Consider the following 25,783-nt stretch of genomic DNA (forward strand, 5'->3'; position numbering starts at 1 on the left):
TTCAAGCTGAACCAATTCACAGATTTTTTTGGGGTTATGGCTGCTAAAAATCCACTAAATTTTTAAAAAGCACAAGTGCAAACTGACCAATATGTCAAAGATTATAAAACTGTAGAGCGGTGAATTAGAATGTGTAAATGAAAATGATTGTTAATTTTTATTGAAAGAATCAGAAAAAAACATGTTTTTATAATTATGGTACTTTTTAAACATTATGAATAGTACGCAAAACATTTAATATGATGGTTTTAACAAAAAAGTTATTGAGAAATTATTCTACCTGGGAGACCTCAGATACACCCCTTAGGCCCGGAAGGGTTAATTATAATTTACATATATATATGCATTCATTTATATATTTATATATATTTACACCAAAACAAGCTAGAAGTCCAATTACAGTGGTGAATTACAGCACGAAACACCCAAGCTTGACAAAAATCAGATTTTAATATTTGTTTTCTCACCGGAAATCGAACCCGGAATCTTCCGTGTGTAAGTCAAGCATCTTAGCAATAACACCACGGCGGCCTCTGCACTACGAGTTTTACAAGTTAGGCCGCCCAAATTTCATTTTCGCTTTGCCCAGCTAATAATGGTACATACCCCGTTTCAAACTAGGCAATTACATTTTAATACATGATAATAGTTTACAAGTTAAAAGAAAGCACTGACTAATAAAAACTAACATACAAACATACACACATATACAATATATACATACATATACATTTACATATACATATTCATACATGTACATACATAAACATACTGTAATGGAATATACGCAAATCTCACAAAATATCAAACTAATAAACTTCAATCTCTTTTCAATGCAGCAGCAAGGCTTATTACGGGAGGACAAAAATATTCTCACATCTCAAAACATCTTCGAGATTTGCACTGGTTAAAAAGCCCAGAGAGAATAAAATACATGCTGTGCTGGACAGTATTTAAATCCCTTCATGAAATGGCTCCAAAATACCTATCGGACCTTTGTATTAGGGAAAATACATGTCAAAGAAAATCTACTCTTAGGTCAGCATTTGATTCAGGAAGAGGAAAACTTGTCGAAATCCGGCGCTCCCCAAACACCAGATTTAGGATCGTGCTTTTGCCGCCGCCGGCCCCTCTGCCTGGAACCAATTGCCTTCAAACTTACAAATCATCGACAGTCCCAGTCAGTTCAGATCCCAACAAAAATCCCACTTATTCAGACTATCATACCCTCAATTTAAAATCTGGAACTATAATATATCAATTAGGTTTAGTTATAATGTAATGTATTATAATTAGGTATACAATTGTAAAGTATACCCTTGAGGTGAATTTTTACAAAAATGGCGCTATATAAATCAGCCAAATATTATTTATTATTATTATTATTATACACACATATATGTATTCACATAGTATATTCTACATTTAAATGAACGTCCTGTATCTCATGTAGAGTTAACTTTCATTTCTCTGGGATAATCTAAATAGTCATGAATGTAATGTATATTTTATAAGATGGTTCTTAGTTCTGACAAATTAAGGTCTTGAATTCGAAGTGCCATGTTAAATTTACCAGAAACAAATAGCAGCCAGTAACCCACAAGGCACACTCATTATTCTTAGTTCCTATCAGTATAAACAATGCAATAAAAATGCAGCTCATAAATTATTCATGGTCTTACTGAGCATATATAATGTTATGTATGTATCTATAATGCATCCTCGTGATTTTGTAAGCTTATCTGACGCTGTAAGCCATATAAACAATGCCTTAAATACATATTTTTTTAAGTTTTCAAAAATTTGTACATTATAATTACTTGACACACTGGCCGTTATCACATCACATACATACATAAATATTTTGATATAATTTTAATCTTTTTTTTGCATTGTACAATAAATGTTACAAAAACAAATTACTTTTATCACGTAAAATAAAAAAAACCCACAAAAGTATGACCAGTGAGTGCATATATTTGTTTTATTTATTAATTATTTTATTTGGATTTTTTACAGTTTTATTATAACAATATTTGAGTTTGTCCAAATGTTTGTAGAGAAAAGACTGGACAGGTGACAATGACAGGTCATTAGCCCTGTAAATGCTTAGATTTCCATATTCCCTTCCTTAAGGCATTCTCCATCCCTGTTATAATTTGTTAAAATCTTATTATTATTTAATAATGATTCTCCCATAATTTGTTTAGCTCGTATAAACATTTTTTTTAATACATTTTTAAATGAAACATAGTTGTGTTCTAATTTCTGTGGATATTTGTCATTGCTTTTGTTATCTGTATATTTTGTATTTTATATTCATTTACATGAAAATAAAATAAATTTAAAACAACTCAAATAATTAATTTAAATTTATTTCAACAGAGAGGGAAAAAGTTTTCGAGAAGAAATTTGGAAGTCTAGGCATTTACAGGGCTTATGACCTGTCATTAGCTGGTTTAAGTGGCCACTTTACACACTGTGTAACATTCACCATTCTGCCCATGTTTGAACATCCACATTTCCTCAACTCTTCCATCTGTTGACTTTTGTGAAGTGAAAGAGCTGAAACCTTTATCACGTGGGTGAGATTCATCCGGCTGAACCAAATCACCTACTAGGCAACGCCTGGAAACAATTTTCCAATTTTTATACTTCTTCTTTTACCAGGTAGTAATTCAACAATGTTTGATTATGTCCAAATGCTTGCAGACTGGCTGGATTTCCTCCCTCGGGAGTTGTTCATATTTAAATTTATTTCAACAGAGAGGGTTGAATGGTGAATGTTACACAGTGTGTAAAGTGGCCACTTAAACCAGCCAATGACAGGTCATAAGCCCTGTAAATGCCTAGACTTCCAAATTTCTTATCGAAAACTTTTTCCCTCTCTGTTGAAATAAATTTAAATATGAACAACTCCCTAGGGAGGAAATCCAGCCAGTCTGCAAGCATTTGGACATATTCAAACATTGTCAAATAATTAATCTTTATCATAATATATTATTTATTTATCTTAATGGAATGCGCTGAGCAGTTTTGGAGCTATGAAAAATGAGTGTCTCCGCCCGAATTAAAAACTATTACAATGTCTAATTTCCAGCACACTATTAATTATTAAGTTAAATCTATTATGTTGTTAGGAAGTAAGTGCTTTATAAAATATATACTGTCGGTAGTAAATTTCTCTTCTCTACAAAGGTTCAGCTTCCTGAAAAAAATAATTGGTTGGAGGAAAAAGCTAAATTTGTATGAAGATTAATTTTAATAATAAGTTAGTTGCGGCGATGGTGGCTCAGATTTCAAGCCCAGCACACTGCACAATTTATTTTAACTATAGATGTGTGTTGGTAAGTTTAAACTAATTTCTTTGTAGAAATTATTATAAAATGAGCGGAAATAACCGACAGAGACAATTTTCACGTAAAACCTAGTACCTACCACTATCCACATAAATAGTACAAATTTCACTTGTGAAATAATCACCTGCTGATGTAACATGTTATAATATATCTCGAGGTGTACTGGTTAGCTCATTTGCCCAACACATCTGAGGTCCTAAGATGGATTTCTTCAAGCTCGACGTTTAATATTTATTCAACAGATAGTCTCTGAAATATTTCTTAGTACCTGGATACGTAATATGAGACTTATCGTCTTGTCTTCATGAACATTACCATATGATTATTGGTACGCTGCGATTGGATTAATGCAGTGCCCAATGCATCGTAAGCTGCTAATAAGGTAATTATCATGATGACTAGACTTGATTGAACCATCGTCTAGATTTCCCCGATGTTTTCTTCATAATATTGTACTTATAGTATAATATTCCAACTCCTGAGATTTTACGATCGGACGGGCTTTTAAAGTAATGAAATATTTACGATGCACTGATGATATATCAATTCTAGAACGTGGCGTAAGCTAGAACCACTGATGGATGCATAAACATGCTCTTCACACTCCGCCATGTGCAAATACAATTCTAATAAAGATTAACCTATATTTTATCAATTCGAAGTATGCGATACAAAACATAGGCAGACTTTCCAGCAGCAAGTGAATAAGTATAAAGTTATTTTTATGTAGACGTAGGTATAGACTTGGGTACGATATACAAAATACCCAAAATAATTCATTGGTACACGGCTAAAACGGGCTCAATAACAAATAATGATTTTTTCCAGAGAGCAAAAAGAATAATTTAAACCTTATTTGTTGGCCAAACAGATTTTTAACTATTTTTTTTTTATCAAGGAAGGTAAACATGAAAAGAAAATATAAAAGGAAAAATAATTAAGCCCACTAAACCGCTAATTGTCAGCAGGTTTCTTATTTTTCCTTTACAAAGAAAAACGTCAGAGGAATTATATAAATTTATAAAGTAATATAAACATTATTAAGAACTAAAAGCATACGTATTTTTAACACAAAACTTATTTACAAAATTTTTAATAGATGACTGTTAACATAAAGTAATAATCAATATAAAGCCTGGTTATATATTAGCCGTTTAATTATTTTTTCTTAAAAGTTTTGTCAACATTGTCTTTGAAAATCTACTCAAAAATCTTATTGAAAATTCGAGGAATTACATATATAACGAAGTGTTCTTCGGCCATACTTGTTTACAAACCTCGGTACTGACAAGCCTTCAAGTTGTGCTAGCCTTGTATTATGTATATAAATAAATATGTATATACCTTTTCTGGTAGTTACTATCAAATGGATATCTAGTTACAAATTTGAGCCATGGAAGAGCATTTACGGATAGGCACCCTTGCTTTTTAAAAAGTTTGGGTACTTCTTCCTGATCAGTTCTAGCTGATCTGTTAATTAATTTAAGAGCCGAGTTTTGTAAAGATTTTTTATGTTGGTTTTACAAGAAAGGCCCCATCTGGTAATAACATACATAATAATTGATTCCGCTAATGATTGAAAAATAAGTCTCAATGTTTTTATTAATTTATTAAAAATCATTTGAATACACAATAAAGAGCTCTTTTTAATGTTAGAGTGAAGTTAAGTACCGCAGATTGGAGTAAAATGTGCTCAATTTTTTTTTTTTTTTTTTAAGAATTAACCCGCTAAGCCTCTATTTAGAGGCATGTCAGCAGGTGGGGAAGAGGAGATATGGAAGGAGGTTATGAAAAATATACCACAACACCCAGACCAATTGAGAAAATAATATTTTTTTAACTTTTTTCTTATAACTGGCGGGAATCAAACCCGCGACGCCAGATTCACAGTTACCCGTCTGGCCAACTGCGCCACGACGCCTGTCTTGATTTGATTCTTGTTTGATTTTAATAACAGTGTTTACCGTCTCTTGGAAAATTTTTATTTAGTAGATTGGCGGTAATGCCGTTAATAATTTTTTGGTAATTTTAACTCACGTGCTGTGGACAGTTAAAAAAATGCGAGCCCAGGGTACGTATTCTGATGGGAAAATAAAATTTATTATCAATTTTATCTACAAAGAAAAATTAAGTTTTCTGTATGAAAAATATAATATGTTTTACTATTTTGTTTCTAAAAATGTTTAATTACCGGTTGCCGACGAAGATACTTTGAATTGTCATACAAATATACACACTTTTGAACATAAGTATAGATATTAGTATATACCGTCTCAGTGTATACCGATGAAATTGGCGTTCATAATCGCGGCCCTGAAATTATTTGTACGATTTTTTCAGAATTACAGGTTACTGACAAATATTACATTACATAAAATATAATATTAAGTCAAACTTATTTTTGTATGTGCGAATGTAGTGTTATTGGTACTTAATCGTAATTGCTTCAAAAGTAAATCATTTATACAATATTTTTCAATTATTAATTATTTTTGTTTAAACGTATCTATTTCTTTAAGAAACGTGAAAGGCGACGCCTTACAACGGTGATTAATAACAATTTAAAAGCACCCAAGCCTAAAAAAATAACGTTTTATTTTAAAATTATTTCTTAACATCTTGCATTCTGACACAAGTATTCCATTATAAATAAAATCAGTCAAAGGATAAAGTGAAGCCGATGCCATTAACGAACAATATCAATTAATTTAAGTATATTTTTTTTATACTATTTCTATGGATCACGTTTTTGTTAGCAACTTACCGTTAGATGCAATCATAATTATCGCAGTTTGATTCGATATGAAGGAAGAATAATGAACCATTAATTTGATCCTAATTCACTTATGAGAAGAGAAAAAAAGTTCAAAAGTAACGCTAAGTAATTTTCTTAAGTACCTTCTTCTTCAGTTATATTATCAAAATCTGATTCATGGTTTTTTTAAACAGTAATTACACTTCATTACAATATAACACCTTTGATAAAATCACTTCAAGTTTTACCAGCTTTGTTTTTTAAAGATTATATTCGAAATATATTTTAAGTGCGCCCGCTTTTTGCTCCAGTGCTTTTCTTTGAGAAACATACCAATTTTAGATTTAATATAGCTTTGTGCGCAAGGTAAAAATTTACATTAAAACATACTATATAGAACTACTATACATATAATTAAATAACAAAACCAAAACAATTTTATTTTATAATGTTATTTTGATTCCACTTTAGTTATTAAGTTATTCATTTTTTCTTTCTTGTTATTTTACAAAATCTGTGATGTTTTTACTATGGTTATCATTTATTGTTATGGCATAAGAGCTTTTATATTTGGCAAACTAATTTATACATATTAACATCACCATTTAGATGAGGTAAAATAAAACTTGTCACCTGATCTTCTGTCGTCTTTAGGGGAGTGCAAAAGCTGTAACGTGCATTCCCTGTACGTAAACAACAAAATAATCAAACATCCAAAATACTGATTAACTAGCACGGTTGACAAATTGTTAACAGTAAGAGAAGTAGAAAACAAATTCAATTCCTCCTCGGAAGACGACAATTAATTTGCGGTCGCAGGCCCTATGGCATGGAATGCTCTCCCAGCAGAGGTGCGAGGCTGTGAAAGTGAAGTGATGTTTCGGAAAAAACTTAAAACCCACTTGTTCTCTAAGTCATTTGAATAAATCCGTAGCATGTGACAACAAAATAAATTGTTTTAATTAAATTACAAATTTATAAGCTTCAATTAAATTCATTTAACAATAGAATCACTATGTAAAGCGCCCTTGAGGTATTTTATTACGAAAATGGCGCTATATAAGTTATCCATAATAATAATAATAAAAACTTCTACAAAGCAGTAAGCACCCTTAGGTATCATGAGTGGTAGTCAATAGTTCAGTGGAGATCACTTTAAAGAATTTAAACAGTTCGCAATGAGGAACTTCAGCCCTACGGGAAATTGGATACAAAAAATGTTTTCTTGCGCGCGGTAAAAATTAGAGCATTAAATTGTACGGTAAAATTTATTAATGTACGAAAAAAATAATAATAAATATTTTAATTAAAACGCACTACTTCGAATGACGTCACTGGTTCATATGAACCATCCAATGATATAATAGCTTTGAAGGATATCTGGTTTGGTCACCGTAAACGAACCAATCGGAAGAACCATTTTTTTTATTTATTTATTTTATTTATTTTTTTTATTTATTTATTTATTTCAATATATATTATAAAAGAATACCTAGTAGGAAAAGATCCGTGCTAAGGCAGACTAACATTTATGTTTATTTATATATCGCCATATACATACACACACGCGTGTGAACCTTTATACACACATACATACACGCACATACACACATATATTTGCATATATATATGTACACATACACATACCCACATAAATATTCCTACATATATACACACACATATAACATAAACACCCTTACATACACATGCATACATATATATAAATATATATATATATATATAAATGTTATCTTTCTTGTCATAAAACAACCTCTAACGTCACACGCGAAGTTATTTCAGAAATATCAAACTTAAAAAAATCATTGCGCTGATAATACGATATATAAAAATAAAATAAATACATTTGGCTAAGTTTAATATTTAAGACTCAGAACTTCCATATTGTTCCCGCATTCACTCTCGCATTTCATAACCAAATTCCGTATTTTATTTAACATGTAATAAATGCACATCAAAGCATAACGTTGTTTTCTTCTGTCTGCTCCAACTGGTATAGATGTAGGAGCTTCTCACATCAACAGCCACAAAATACAGTTTCCTTGGTCTTTGTTGAGAAATTGGTCTCTTAGAGTTTTGTTTTTCAATTACATAATACTTACGCACACATCAAATTCAATTTCTCAACTTCATTAAAAACAAAATGCACCTACTTATGAATAAACTGATTTAAATAATGTTTTGAGTTTGTCCAAATTTTTGTAGACAAGAACTGGATTCAACCCCCTAGGGAGCTGATAATATTAACATCTAACAACAGAGATGGAGATGTGATATGAATATATAAGTTGTGTCTACAGTGAAATATTTTAGTAGAAAATACAGTTTAGAGGTGTATTAAACTTTCTACTCAAGCACATAAATAATGGTCATTTTTCGTTATCAGTCACTTTAAAATACGAAACGTGCGCGCGCATCAACACAAGATGAACAGAAATATATAATAACTCCAATTAATACAAAATAAAAAAATAGTGGTAAGATGGCGGCTACTGTGGTGAAATGGCTTAGATGCTTCCTCACACACGGAAAATTCTAGATTCATTTCCCGGTGAGGTCACAAAAAAATAAATGTGATTTTTCGTATGTCTGTGCGTTTTTTAATGGGGGAGCTTAGGGGTTTTCATATATATTTTTTTATTTGTTATTAGACTATCAAACTAAGCTAATTTTAAAAAAATGCATGTATTGTATTTTCAGCCCTATAATTTTAAAATTACTCCGCCATACAAAAGCTCTTAAAAGCGCCCAGATTTGTTTGCTGTCTTCAGACTTACGGTACAGGTACTCTTATATTAAAAAAAACACCAAGTCGATTAAATTTTTAGGTGCGTAAAACGGGACAGCGAAACGTCGATTTTATTTAAGCACAATCAGTCCGATGTGCAATTGTCTTTTTCGCACAGTAACGGGAAGGCATTTGCGGGAGAGTGACAGAAAAATAAAGGTCAAAAATTTTCAACCACCGCCTTTTCTTTAATTACTCCCTGGAGAGTGCAATTCAGCATGTATACGTACATTTAGACATACTCAAAACATTTTTTAATAAAGATAAGAATAAAAATACTAAAAGATTTTTAACGACCCTGTAGCCTTACAGGCTTCCATTTTTCATCAGGTTTAGAGAAACGCTCCAAACAAAACAGAAAGATGCAGTTAGATCGTATCAGAACTAGTTAGAAAAGAAAAATTGCTTCAATACCATTTTAAGTATATGCATCCCAACTCATAATGCTCACTTATTGAGATTTTTAACCAGACACGGGAAGAGATAAATAAAAAAAAGAACTATAACTCTTTGTGTACCTGTAGGGAGAGTTAAATTAAATTTATAGTTAAAACAATGGGGAAAATCAGATAATTGTAGATGTGAAAAAGGTTTTAAGAGGCTATGCGGTAGGTAATAATTTTTACGAATAGGTATTTGAACATTGTCTTTCTGATACTCTCTTGCAAAAGCCTTCTTTCTTACAGAGCGAAAAAGATAACTGCATGACGCGACGGACCGATTTTTAATAAATAAAATCGAAAAATTTGACGTTACGCTGTCGCATTTTTCGCACCATAAAACTAAACTAATGTTTCCGTTTTTTTAGAATGCGAATAAAAATAAAATTTTCTATGACGTTACTTATTCCGTTTAAAGTTAAATTATTAATTAAGTTAAAATTATGTATCATATTTGTAAAACCGTGCATCCGAAGACGGCAGATAAAACTACGGGCTCATTCTGTCACGATTTCGTTTCGTAAGTTCGTTCGTTCGTCATACATCCATCTCATTCTAATGCAATCAAAACCATATTTCACTCTCGTGGGAATGAGGGATCTCATACGAAACAATTGTATTGACGAAACGAATAAGTTACGGCATAGCAACCGTTTTGTAGCAACAATTCACGTACAGTGTATACTTGTAATGCCGTATTAAACAAACTTCATGAACTTAGCAATAGTTATTCCCACGTATCCGATATATTTAATGTAGAGTATTGTTCTTACAGAACAAACCTTTTGAACTTTTTCAAATATGGTGAATAGTAATTATATTTATTTATTCATGCATTTCATAATATGCACAGTTTTTTGTTCACTTTGCCCAGCTGAATGAAACAGTATTTATGATGTTCTTGTTGTATTACTGTAGAATGTTTTATTATTTAAACATTCTTCTGAATATGCTGTATAATTTTAAGGTTAATTTTATAAATATAAATATTGTACAATTTATAAATTTTTAAAGTTTAAAAAAAAAAAAAAAGAAGCCAAATATGTAGTATTATATATGTTTGTAAAAGGCAGATTTGCCGTTTATGTTAATAAAATAAATAAGGCTACTGGATGCCTTTTTGGGTTTTAATATGGGTCTAACCAAAAGAAACAACTTACAAAAAACAAATCGATAATGGTAAATATAATTGGTAAACACGCTAATAATGAATACCTATAATGTGTAAAAAATCACTGTTCTAGTGCTATAATCTAGGGAGAAAATACGGAAATACGTTTGTATAAAGAAAAGTAAGACCGAGTTTCTTCTTAACATATCAAGTGTCTATAACAACAGTGACATTATTTCTCGATGGAACAGCATATTATTTTATTTTTTTCCACTATTATTTATACATTTTTACTAGTGACCTTGTTTCGTCGAAACTCGTAACCGACATCGTCAGAATGTTGGGAGACTGGACAAATTATTATGTTATGTATATACAAGTTAACGCAAGGGTTCCCAATCATGAGTTTATATAATTATGTTGATATAATTAATTGGTGTTTCGGAAGAAACTTAAAACCCACTTGTTCTCTATCAAATCAAATCATTTGAATAAATTCTTAGCATGTGGTGGCAAAGTAAATTATTTTTCTTAAATTAAAAAGTTAAAATTAACTGTATATCTTTATATAATCACTTTGTAAAGCGCCCTTGAGGTATTATATTACGAAAATGGCGCTATATAAGTTATCCATAATTATTATTATTATATTATAGTGATAGATAACCTTTTTTTACATACTTATCTTTAATAAATATTTATTAGAAAATTCCAACGGTATATTTTATCAGTGACACAACTTGAATTTGTAGTGGCTTTTAATAAAATTTGGTGTAATTTAAAGTTAATCACTTACAAGAAGAACAAATGAGGCTGTATTTAGTTGAAACTAAGATATACAGCTATTAAGGTGCCGACTTGACCGAAACAAATTACGATTTGGTATACATAACACACGCAAGATAAATTTTTATACCACTTACGAAAACTTTCAAAGTTCTCCCCTCCCCTCCTTATCCTCTCTTCAAGCATTTTTGTCCTTATCTCGCCCAATTTACAGTAACTTAATGTTCTTAAAATAAATATTAAAAAATCTTTGATTATTGAGTACATGAAAATAACATTTTTATATGTAAAAATTGTATGTATTTATTTGATATGTAATATATTTTCTTTACAACTTTGTATACTATGTGGAAATCTGTTATTTGTTTTGATTTTAATCACTATATCTGTTTGTTTACTAAAAATATGTATGAAGAACTGTTGATTTCCCAAATAAAATAAAAATAAAATAAATTAAATAAAGAGGATAGTGTTCTGTCGATGGACGAAATAGAAAGTAATAAATGTAATTAATGGTTTAAGTATAATTAATAAGCAGCAAGCATTGAATTAGATAATATTGAATACGTTTAGGTAAAAAATTAAAACAAAATAAGAATTTTATATAAATTATTTATTGACAATTCTTGATGGAATTCCATTGTAATGATGTAAAAACTTATATTTACACATAAGTTATTAATTTAAAAATTGCTTATGTGATTTAAAATGCTTGTATTTTTTTTTAAAAACAAAAAATTATAATTTGCCTGTGACCACTTTTATGTTGAATGTTTTATCTTCAAATAATTATAAAAAAATTTGATCAATACTTAGTCTTTATTGAGATCCCAGATACCTTAGTTTAGTCTAAATTTGAAATGGCGTAATCTGCCGGTCTAAAAGTAATTATATTTTAGTCACATAAAACTTTTAAGTATATTTTTAACAGAAATACCTTTAGAAAATATTGTTTCTACCTAATTTATGTTTTTTTTATTTTTTTATTATTACGCGATTAAAAAAAACATTCGTTTTAAAATGGCAAAATTGTATGATTTCCTAATTTTGCGTTCGTTTTACCAGACTACAGCCTTTGTTCATAATGTAATATTATTCTACGAGACTCGCAGAGATAAGAGCACCTAACTTGAGTAATGCAAAGAAAAAACGACTAATAACGTATGGCAAAAAGTTTTGAATAGCGTGTAATTAAAATTTAACCAAAATTTTAGAACATCTCGAGTTTTAGGTACTGCTCAAATGTTTACAACTATACCGCTAGACGCGCCTGCTCCTGTGCTCCGTTAACTTATATATGATAAACTATTATTTTTTTTTATTATAATGGAAAACTTTCATGGGCCTATAATATAATAATAAGATTTTAATTAGGCATCTGCCTATATGTACTATCACACCCCTAAATTTGAAAAGCTGTTTATTTTTTTTCAGCATCCTTACTGATAATATTCACCGCACGCGCCTGGTACTTAGGTGTTAAGTAAATAACAGCATGTATCGATACTATTCCTGGCCGATTACCTTTCTTTCCCATCCTTCCTTTGACCCATCCTTATGGTACCTACCTAACCTCAAGATAGAAGATATTCAAAATTAGAAGATACGGATTTAGAACAAAAACAAAACAACATTTTTGACTTGACATAAAATTGGATAAAAAGTGGTTGGAATCGTCGCGCGTCGTGGAAAACATTTTTATATTTTATAGTTCATTTTGTCATCCAGTACCAGAAATTGAAGAACATTCAGATCATATTAAAGGTAGGTATCCATTCCATGTTCCTATCCTTTCTCAATATTTCCCAATCACAAAACTGAATGAAATTCGATTTTCATTTACAGTCCGCCTTTTCGTTAACATTAGGTATTTAAAGAAAAATATACGATATATGAAAAGAATTATAAAAGAGTGCGTTTGATTTGATATTTTGTCAATTTTCAGTTCAGAATTTTAAGAAAATATATCTGTATTTCCCTGTACTACATTATAAAAGGGATTTGTAAAGTGTCCTTGTAACGTGAATAAAAGCACGTTATTTTCTAATGTTAAATAAAAAATTTGAACGCTTGCTGAGACTTGGCAAGCGCGTAGAGGTACCAATACACGCCATGGTTATATCAAAATTATTAGATATAATAACCACAATAAACTAGGTAAATCTTAAAGTCACCAGTATTGAGGTATGTGAGCAAATATTATATTAAAATCATTAAATTTAATGTCAAACGTACCTCAATTGTGATATCCTTTAAACTCGCAGGCGTCAAATCCTCGAATACTCCCGGACTTGCTTAACAATCTGAAAAAGAGAAATTTGCTGGTTATTTCATTGCATTTATTGATAATCAAAATACGTAATAAATAGAAACAATATAATACCACATTTTATTATACAATTGTACAGCGAAGTTTCCTGAAAATGTACCAAAAAAATAATTATAAATATTTTAATAAAAACGAACTACTTTGAACGACGTCACTGGTTCATGTGAATCAACCAATGATAAGAGAGTTATAAAAGATTTCCGATTTGCTAGCCGTCAATGGACCAATGGCAGAACTGATCGAGAATAAGCGGAAGAGAACCACTGACGTCACACGCGGAGTTATTTCACATGCAAACAAACAAACAAAACAAACCATCACGCCGTTTCCCCGTGAGGGAATACAGAGAGGATAGAATCACTCTATATTTGCATACACATCTCGTTTCCTCTACATTCATACATTTTCTCATGCACGCGCGCCGATTATTCCGACTCTTAACATGTTTGTCTTCAAGTATCTGTTGGATTTGGTCATGCCATGTCTTTCTCCACCTTTCTCTTTTTCTGTATCCATCAACATTCACATTGTAAATATTTTACCCGTTCTTTCGCTGTTCATTCGCTCTACATGTCTAAATCAGCGCTGAGCTCCTTTCTTGTTGACAATTAGTCGACAACGCTTGTCTCAGTCTTACATAATGTACGGATCTCAACATTTGTGCATCTATCGTACATAGTTTTATCAAACATTTGCCTAAAAGATCATTTTGACAGCATTCTGCCTACTTTCATTCCTGTATTTCCTAGTCCATACATCGCTTCCATACATCAGGGTCGGGACCAGGACCCCATTGTGAACTGCTAAGTTTGCCTCATTTCAGTTACGGAGTTATTTCAGAAACGCAGAAAATTAAAAAATCATAGCGATGATAGTACGAAAAATAAAAATATTTATTTTTTATTCATAAATCATATAATACGTTAAATTACATTACCAGGGGTTACAATAACTCAATTCGGGACATAAATAATATTAACATTTAGAAAATAACACATATTTATTTATTTGACACTTTATATACATATAAGGGCGAGCATATTGCCTTAAGGCGATGTCTTCCTACCTACCCAAAATATTAAGAACAACAAAGAAACAAAGCAAGTTAAGCACCTTTATAACTAAATATAGCACAACAATATATACGCCTAAAGCCTTTTCTTACACAAGCAGAATAAATATATAAAAAAAACGCTTTAACGAATAAATAAAAGTAGTGAATCTACTAAGGAATATAAGGTCATTAACATCACATGCCATGCAGATGATGATGCCATAGTGATGATGAGAACATATTCATCTCAGTTAGTAAACATCTGGCTGCCTAAGAAATGTCGTATAGTACAATGAAGACATGATTATTGGAAACATAATTCGTATATATGAAACGTGTATCAGACCAAATCATGGTGTATACAACAGAGGCGAGAAAATAAAAAATACGAAAAACCAAGCAGAAAAACTAAATAGAAAAACTAAATACAAAAACCAAATAACTGCTCAGAACGTCAGAGATAAAAGTAATAAAAGCAATAGCAGGGAAACCCAAAAGAGGCAGAATCTAGAGTCAAGAAGTTAGACGGATTAGCGATACCCAGTGCATAGTAAAAATATTATGGAGAGATTACGTCAATAATTCCATTAATATTTTTTTTTCGCCTTAGTTTAATAATCTATTAACAAATAAAAAAAAACACTGAACTTCCTCATTGTAATATGTGTTTAAAAATACCAAATAAACGCTGTTGTGCAGCACTTAAACTTAAAAATAACGGATGAATTTACTACAAACAATGTTAAATAATAAACGCATAAAGTTATTAAAACGTACCACGGTATAAAACATAAGAGCATAGTAAATGGTAATGAAATATTTACATGAAATTACATTTTATGGAGAAAATCATTTATATCATGTATCAAATGCTTGCTGTTTTCAAAGTTAACTGCTTAACCACTAACCAACGGATGTTTACAATTTTATTGGTCTGAATAAAACATTAAAAGATTAAAGTTTACTACTTTTGGATGGTATCCAAGATAAACAATGTGCGAATCCTTACTTTATATAATTTTACGCTTCATTTGCACAAAAGAGCAGAGATAATATTTTTAATTTATAAAAATAGAGTGTATGAATTGCGAGTTTGATAAATCAGGATTTTTTTACTAAGAAATTAGCCGAGACGATAGATAAGTTTAAGATAACCAACATTCTTTATTTATCAGTACACATATAATTAAAAAATGTGTAAATTATTAAATGATTTGAACATAAAACGTCATAATATGACATAGATATTATGTAATGTTTTGTATGGAGTAAGTCAAAATAATTCGGTGTTTATTTATTTTTGTACCACAACAGGCCAGGAGGCCCAATAACAGTGGTGAATTACATCACAGAACACCCAGGCTTGAGGAAAATTTGCGTCTATAAAATTAATCATTATTTTTTTTAGTAAGTAGCAACTTACTTGTATAAGGTATGAAATGAAATTTAAATTGAATAACGTACCTACTTGTCCTATTTACATAATTTATAATGAATATAGATTGAGTTTCTCTTATAACATTTCATGATAGATCTACAAGAATTTAAATAATATAATAATATTTTTTTTTTTTTTTTCAATAAGTTTTTTTTCTTTTATTTATAATTTTCACCGGTAATCGGGTTTCGTAGTAAATGACATCGTAAGACTGATGAGAGACTAAACAGTTTCTTAGGTTATATACATGTAAAAGCAGATGTTAGCAAATCAGTCTCACAATGTAGGTAACTGCAAAAAACTAAATACAGTTTTTTAATTATATATTATTACAATGGGGGCTCAAATTTTGGATGGGCCCTGGTGGTGCATATTTTGCTGGAAAATATGCACATATAAAATGCCGTGTAATGCCGCAGTTGCATTTCATCAGCAACACTACCAATAGTCCTACTCCCTAGCGTCCATGAGTGGTCTCTTAGGCCCCGCGAGCCCTGGGCAATGTGGCCACTGGCATTAACATCAGTGCCATAGCAGATAGGGAGAGGATGAATGGCGAGTGTCCGGCGCCATAAAACGCGACCCCTCCAGCTAAGGGTAGGTAACCCCGACAGAAAATTCCACCGAAGAAGGCAACGGGAAACCACTTCGGTCAATAATTCCCAGGATATCACTATGAAGAGAAACCAAACAATGGCCCCGAGTCCCGGGCGGTCCTTAAATGGACCAGGGGTGCAAAGAATCTCCCGGCTCGACATAGAACTGTGGAGGAGCTGTTTCGCACTGCTCAGGATAGGGAAGCTTTCTCTCAAGTGATCGTCAACGTCGGGGGGACCCGACATGACACGTGAAGAAGAAGAATATTATTACAATGCAAAATTAATATATTAGGCGGTATTATTTAGGTATTATTTAAAAAAAAAAAAAAATAGTTGTTAAAACAGAAATAATTTTCATAGTGTATTTTTACGTTAAGAGATCTCTCGATATCTATTAGATTTTTCGTCTTTTGAAAAAAAAAATATGCATCCCCATGATATTAAAAAAACAGTAATCAGGGCAAAAATTTTATTTTTGTTACCTAATCAAGTCAACGGATAAATTTAATCAACAGAATAGCGGAAATTGTGGTTTTAAAAACATTGCTGCCTTTTCCTTATATTTAATCTAACTTTTATCTGAAAACGTTGTAGCAAATTCGAAGGACATTCCCACGTTTGTTTACGGAATTAATTGCCAATAATAATTTTAATGTTTATGTCGAAATATTCAGAAATAATAAATCGGCTTAAAACCAACAAAAGGCGCTAGTAAAGAAAAATGAAGAACTCTTTTGCTCAAATAAAAAATATGAATTAGTAAATGAGTGAATTTCTAATAATGAATGTTTCTGGAACAGTAAAGAATGTTACGCTTACGTAAATTGTAAGGACTGCGATGAGCAGGAGCAGAAAAAATGCCCTGTGATCATTTGTAATTATTATATCGCATATCCGAATACAGAATAAATTATAGAAAAAACTTCGTGCGTCAAAAAATTGACATCATTCTAGGGGATGATTTACCTGCTTGATTTATATGCATATAAATATAAATCCACCCTGACACTTATTTGAGCGCCGGCGTTCAGATACAGGGTAATATTTTTACTTTTTTTTGACAAACGGGTTATCTTTATTTATTTTTTATAAAAAGTAATTTGGTAGACTAATTGCTAAAAGCAATATCTTCCAGCCAACCAAAGAACAGACTGGCCCAAAGAATAGTTGGTCAAAAATTTGTACCAAAAAACGAAAATATATATCAAAAGATACATTCATTCGTTTTCCAAAAGGGATATCGTGGCTTTACTGACAGAATGCATTATGTCATTAAAACAAGTTCCGAGATAATCGCATTTAAAGCTTTTTTATTCTTTCAGCCAATTATTTCTCTCACACTTTTCTTTGATTTTTTTTTAAGTTTTGAAAAAGTTATTTTTATTGTAAACATATCATAAAATTTGAAATAAATATCTCTAGCAGATATATTTAAAAACATTTTAAGTAAAGCCTGGATATAAGGGTTGCGCATATTAAGAACATTATGTTATAAATGAGGAATGTGGAATCAGTTAATGAGTTTGGAAGGAAAGAGAAAGAGGAACCAAGGAAAGAAAAGGGATAAAAATACATATTTAAATGACAATAAAATAAAGGAGAAGAAGCTTTAAAAAATGTTTACGTATTTTTAAAGAAAAATCTAAATGTATGTGACACATGCTTTGAAGGAAAAAAAAAACAAAAAAAAACACAATGAAAAATATATTGTTTTAAGATAACTAAAAAAGTCTGTTTTATCGAGTTATCAGTCTATTTTATCGGATGTGCGATATGTTTAATTATATCTCAGTGCTGACGATAGGGCACTGAAGAAGTGTCCCAGGGCCTCGATTACAGTGGAAAGTTAACAGAGTTATCTTCGACTGACTATAAAGAAAAACCGATATTTGTGGACGAAAATGAGTATATTTGCATGAACATTCAAAGTATCTTCGCCGGTAACCTATAATTGAAAATGTTTAGAAAACAAATTTCTATGCATATTCTGATTTTCATACAGAAAACCTAATTTTACTTTCTTGATAAAATTGAAGATAAATATTAACTTCCTCCGATTATAATGGGAAGTTCCTGCACCCTGACTCCAACTCGCGGAAGCACCCTGACTCCCCGAATCTTAGAAAATAAAATACCTCGTAGCCCACAGTTAATTATTCATCAAATTGCAATACAATATATTTACAATACATTGATGAAACACTTCAAGATGTCCCCAACCTGTTGATCCATTGCCCCTTTTTCGGCTTTCAGAGACAACAGCTGAAGGCGCGATGCTAAAGTCTGGGCGAGGACCTATGTGACATCGGATCGGTGATACTTCATAAAGAACTCACACAAGAGGAAGTATCTTACATGGTCAAGTGAGTGCAGGACATTGGTAAAATATGCCAAAGTAGGACTCAAAATACCGAACACGCTTCTAGTGGAACGGAAGGCCTGTCGATGACTGTCGACAGGCCGGCTTTTTCTAGCGAGTTTTAAGTGGTTTTCTCTTCACAAGATCAAATCCAAGAGATGTTCCTGATTAACCCAATATAGAATATTCCTCCTGATCCCAACACTTTTAAAACAAAAGCTTATTAAAAGCAGAAAAATCTATGAAAAATTTATGAGTTATAAACCTTGTACATAATAAGCAAGGCAAATAATAAACGCATCTCTGCACATAGATAGGGACGAGGTTGCCTATTTTTTTTTAAGTTCGAGATTAGCAATTACCAAAAACTGACAAATCTGCTTTCCTTCCATACTTTTACTTTTACTTATCTTGATGCTTTTATGTTTTTTCATTTTGTATTTTTGTATTATTTAATTTAGTACGTACTTTTATTTGGCATATTATTTATTACTACTATTACTTATTATAAGTATAGAGTGAGTTTCTAGAAAACATCTCTCAATATTATCATTTAAATTTTCTTTTTATATATATATTCTTTTTCTTTGGATTTCAATGATACTATTATTTTGTTAATTTTAATGATACTATTACTATGTATATTTAATTATATATGAATCTAAATTTGTATAATTTATATTTTAATATTTATGTCTGATTATCTTTTTTGCATCGTATTCTTCGGAAATTTATTATTTATATCTTGTTTTTCTGTATTGTTATTCTATTGCATCCCATGTCATTATAATTGAATCTAATTATTTTTACCATGATTTTTTTATTGTTAATTATTATGGCTTGATATAGGTACAGCCTAAAAAACCTTAAGTTTATTAACATTTAAACGAGTGTAATTTTGAATGAATAAATAAACTGCCATAAAAAAATAAAAAAGAATTTAATATATAACGTGTAAAGTGTTAACTAACGGTCCTAATCTTACTTTTACACCAAAATCTTTTGACCAACAATGATTACCGCAAATTGTGTTTAAGGTATGAAATTATTGAGAACGATGAACGGTGAATTTACCCTATTTTCTTATGTCAAATATTTTGATGATTGATTTTTGTGATAAATTTGTGTTGAGTACATAATGCACGCCTTATAAAGTAAATGGGTGTGAATGGTAATAAATTATAAATTTATCCATCAAGCTATCGGCATTACCGCTGCTCATACTCAAAAAAATAATAAGTCGTAACACACATACATTCAGTTGAAAGTTGAAAGCATTATTCGATCCTCAATCGCTTCCAATCACAGATTCTCAAGCAGTTAATAAATATGTTATTTAAGATACCGATTTAAAGTAAAAAATATTTGCTGGAATTAATTTTAAAATATCGGTTTATGTTTACACTAAGTAGTTTAATTCATAATAAATTAAAATAACACTGTATCACAGCACTTTTAAACCATTTAAAATTATGTGCAAGTAAACAGTATGCTTTATTTATTTACCATGGATAATTTTTAAAGCGCAATTATTTTTAAAATCGCCTCAGAGCAGGGCGCTGTACAATAAACAACACGTCTTTTATTTAACAAAAGCTTGTGTTTAAAAACTATCATCATTAGGAAACCCTTATACACACCTAATGATGTATGGGACACTGCGATTGTTAACTAGTCTTGATGATCAGTCTTACGTCTCAGGTACAAGTCCAGGGACCGGTAAGTATAATTATTATCTATTTTATGTATCTTTATTAAATATATTTGTCTCAAATTAGTGTTTATATTTTTAATTAAATTTATTTTTAACCATAGAGTTTAATCAAATAATTATTATTTAAAAATAAAAACATAAATATTATATCCAAGGCCTGTGATTTAAAAACATTATTTTCGTATTTTACAACCAATTATTATGGTTTAATTAAAAAGAGATCATCAATTAATTCAACCAGCTCATGCGTAAAACTTTACATCAATTATTTATCTTAATCAAAAGAAATTCGTGAATTATTTATTAACTTGTTAAAACTTAAACTTTGAACTTAAAACAAACGTTATCCAAATCAAGAATTCTTCTGACTTGTGTATTTTAATATAAAACCCCTTTATATACACATTTGCCTATTATTTTTTAAAATTCTAATTAATTACCATTTTTTAAAGTATCAATGTAATTGTTAACGGGTAACATTACACGGGGGGAAATTAAAATTGCAAGTTAACGAAGTTATCTTAGACTGTCTATAAAGTAAAATAAAATAAGAATAAAGATGTTTATATGAAAATATGTATATTTATATGAAAAATAAAAGTATCTTCGTTGGTAACCTGTAATTGAACATATTTAAAAAATATTTTTTTTGCATATTCTTTTTTTCATAGAAAAAACTTAATTTTACTTAGTAGAAAAAAATGTGGATAACTGTTAACTTTCCATTGCAATACGGACCCTGGTAACTTAAGGTTAGTACCTCATAAATCGATTGATTGATTTTCAAAGAGAATCATATGTTTGAAATTCATCTAGTTAATGAAATAAACTGCCACAAAAGACACGTGTATGCCAGTGAAATTCCAATTGGAGAATGAATGCAACACGCTTTGTTTTAAGGCACCTTTCTTTATAAATTCATACAAATATATTTATATTAAAGTAAAACCACGATATGACGGACTAACAGGGGGGGAGTATCCGTTAAAGCCGAAAATCCGTTACACTACAGTGTATTTAGATAAAAATCAACAATACAAAACACAAACAAAATTCTATTTATTATCGTCGTGAACTGACGTTGCTGTTTGATATTGACGCACTTACTTTCGGTAATCCTGCTTTGAAAAAGGAATCAAGTTTTGTTTGCACTTTTGAAGTTTGCTGTTTTTAATAATTAATTATCTAAAATTATAAAAAATTGTATAATGTAGATGTAAACCTACGCGTTATTATATCGGGGAATACCCAAATATACTATCGCTCCGGCTAGGTGCAGTCTACCAGCAGGGCGGCATTACGTCTCAAATTCTAGTGCTAGACGTATGACTTGATGATCTTGTTCGCTATAAATTGTTTTCATGCGGTGACACTTTAATTTAAGCATGTATAATATCAACGGGACGTTTTTAATTTTGTAACATTTGACTGGACTTTTCGTTCGTTTTATCCGTAGTTCGTTAAATAGAGGTCCATTATATCGAGGTTTTACTGTATAGGTTTACAAAAAATTCAAAGGATATAGACAACTCCTTGAGAAAGAGATATGGAACTCTTAGTATATGCAGGGCTTGAACTACTTGAACCAGGAAGGTTCAAGTAACAAATTACCTACTCATTGTCACAAGTGAATTTTGATACCGAAAAAATATAACCCCTAAAAATTAATTAATATTAAAACGGAATAACGCCGCTACGTCGCCATATCGTCGTTTTTTGCAAAGCGATAGTTGGCAGACCGGCAATTGAACAGGCTAATTTTTATTCCGAAAAAATATACCATTCCATAGAGAAAATTCTTATTTTTAAACGACAAAAGTAATTAATCAACTACGTAAATTAATTATAGTCTATTTTATTACATCTTATATGTTTTTAATTTCTCTTTTCTTTTCTTAAAAAAAAAAACCAAAAATGTAGTTTCTCATGTTTAACTCAATTTTATTTCTTTCACTCAATCTTTATTCTTATATTTCACTAAACTTAATCTTTATTATTACTTAAATTGATTTTACAAACTTACTTTATATATTTTATGAAAGATGGTGGAGTTCTATAATTGAAAATACATATAAAGAACGTTAGTAATACTTACTTAAAAAATGTATGTATTTTATGTATTCTTGTTGAATTTCCAAATAAAAAATAAAATAAAAAACTAATTTCTTCCTTAAACTACGCGAGTGAAACTGCGGGTAAAAGCTAGAATGTAAATAAATAAGCAAACCCCATTTTACGCCAAAACCTGGTTATTCCCTTTGCAAAGAGGTACCCAGCTCCGTTGATTTAAAGTTAGTTTTTTTTTTAGTTTGAGAAACCACAGTATTAAGATGCGTCGGTGGGCGGTGTCGGTAAGTTCCGTATAAAGTAAATTTCAGACAGCTACAAGTTAAACTGAGTGTTGAGTAATATGTTAGTTGGGCGTTACGTGCGCGCGGGCGTTAATCAAATGTTTTGTCTTTCACTGACTCTCACGCGATTTATGTACCAAATAAATTTTATCCAACAATTCTGCTTAATTAATTTGCAATCAAAACCAGAATTGGTCGTGCTTTTTCATTGGCTTTTAATTAACTTTGTAGATAACGAATGTTTCGCAACTTAACACAACGAACTGGCGGATTAAAAAAAACTTGGAATTTAGGGGAATAAAAAATGATTAACAAAAATTCTAAAAATACATATAAATCGTCATCATAATTCTCTTTTCTGCAGCCAGTAGTGCATAGAGCACCGCATTGGTAAACCAAATACAGCGTATTTTGATCATGCATTAAATAAACGAAAGATTGTCAGTCCGAACGCTTCAGGTATCAGTCGAGAAAAAGGTTCCTGGGAAAAGGCCGAATAAATATTTTGCTTTGCTTTCTACGTCACATAAACAATAAAAGAGGTAACGCAATAACAACATTTTAATTTTCCGTAGTAAGTTTTATTGAATTGTAGGAATGTATTTTTTTTAGAATTCATATTTCGGTCGCATAAAGGATTAATTAAGTTTTTACAAATTCTTCTTGCGGAATTAAATTACACCCCTGTAACGTCACAAGTTCTAGTCGGTGAGTTCAGTTGATTGGTGAGTTGGCTTTCTTGAAACCGAAATTGATTCGGTAAAACTTATGACTGAGTAGTTCGTTTTTATTAAAATCATCTTTATTATTTTTTCATTCATTTTCGAGAAACTTCAGCAGACAATTAAACGGTCTCATTTTTACCGCGCATATAAGAACATTTTCTATTTTTTAAAATTTAAAATTTAAATTTAAAAAGCCAATTTTTTAAAATTAAATTCTAAATTAGTCATTTTTTTTATCTACTCTACTTCGCTATGTGTGTAAAAATCCCTAATATAAACAAATAAATAAACAATGAAGGCCATTAACCCTCGTCTACATTTTTATAAAATACAGGTTTGAAAGGCGGATTGAGAAACCGTATCTAGGATAAGGGAGTACATTCATTATTTATATCTTCTAAGTCCTGATAAAGTATCTTCGATAGAGTTCCTAATCGCTCGATATTTTAATTGCCATAGATACACTTATCTTCAGCGTGCCGTAATTATTTTCTAATAATTAGATGATGTCTCAATTTAGAAAGAGTTAGATTGTTTTATCACGATTCGATATAAGATGTTATAATCACATCTTCATTAAAATGATAAACTTATCGGAACTTTGTAATCGTGATTTGATATTAGGAACATGAGAAGTTATTTCATAAGCTTTTTCGTTAAAAGATTTATATCTATACCTAGGCCCCGATTACAATGGGAAGTTAATCGAGTTACCTTCAACTTTCTTTAAAACAAAATTAAATTTCTGTGCGAAAATGTATACATTTGTATTAGTATCTTCTTCAGTTACATGTAATAAGTGTTCAAAAAATACACTCGATTTTACTTTATGGAAAATTAAATATTACTCTATTAATTTCCTATTGTGATCAAAGGAGTCCATCGCCCATAGCAATTTTAAAAAGTGGTCTTCAAATTATTGTGTATGACGTAAAACCAGATATTACATATTTTTTTTTTATTTATAGTACATTTGAACGTAGTAATGCAGAAAGCAGCTAGACATTGAAAAGTGAAACCGAGATAATAGCACCTTTGTGAAAAGAGTGAAAAATCAAATCTACACAACAGTTGAAATGTTTTTGACTGTGATAAATGATAATCAATGAATGCATTAGTTTTTTTTTATATTAAAAACAAGAATCCCATTATGTATTTGACTAGTTTTATTGATTTTTAAAGTATCTTCAGATTTTTTTAGTGCTGTGGGTGTACTTTCTGTAAATTGAGATATGCCGTTTTTGTGATCGAAACTATTTTTTTAGAAGGTAATTATTATAAGTTTTTGTATGAAAGCGGCCTGGCTGTTTTTAGCAGAACATAGAATTGAATTTACTGCACCCGATAACATCAATATCTCTTTTTTTTTAAATTGTGGACTGGCTGCTTTCTGCATAACTACGTTAGTTTGAAAAATAAATGAACGTGTTTGATTAAAGGTTACTAACAAAAATACCTTGAATTGTCGTACATATATACACATTCTCGTACATAAATTTTTATTTTACTTTATAGGCAATGACGAAGTTCAGTGCTACGGAAAATTGGCTATAAAAAATGTAATATTACATTCATTTTATTTATATTTTATTTATGTTTGAAAGTGCATTTATTGTAAAATAAATAATACAAGTTTACCTTTACAATCCTTAATTCTAGCGTATCAGTTTAAATCCTTAGGTGTGTTTTGAAAAACAAAGATTCACTAAACAATAATAAAATACAGGTAAACGTCGTTTTGCGCCGGTTCAATTTACGCCGATTTACAATTACGGCGGATGGTGCCGGCATGGGATTCCCCGGTTCGGCCGACACCAGACGACAGTAGGCGCCGCGATTTTATTAGCAGACACACTTTTACACGTTGTTTTATTATATCACCGTGTACGCGAGCAGCCTACTGTCTGTGTGAAATTGTTGAGAGTTAGTTTTCGTTTCGTTTTAAAGAAACATAAAA

General features: G+C 30.6%; 1 protein-coding gene across 1 annotated transcript in view; it reads right to left on the bottom strand.

The window, feature by feature from the left end:
- cv-c (RhoGTPase activating protein) overlaps nt 1-25,783 on the bottom strand; it is a 706,457-nt gene that overhangs the window by 588,599 nt on the left and 92,075 nt on the right. Inside the window, exon 2 of the mRNA XM_088223710.1 lies at nt 13,493-13,560. The gene's annotated coding sequence lies outside the window, so the exon portion shown is untranslated. The remainder of the gene's footprint in view (nt 1-13,492; nt 13,561-25,783) is intronic.

Source organism: Micrasema longulum, unplaced genomic scaffold, assembly GCF_059751315.1.
Source record: "Micrasema longulum isolate JH-2025_06_02 unplaced genomic scaffold, ASM5975131v1 h1tg000248l, whole genome shotgun sequence".
In the NCBI taxonomy this organism is placed as follows: domain Eukaryota; kingdom Metazoa; phylum Arthropoda; class Insecta; order Trichoptera; family Brachycentridae; genus Micrasema; species Micrasema longulum.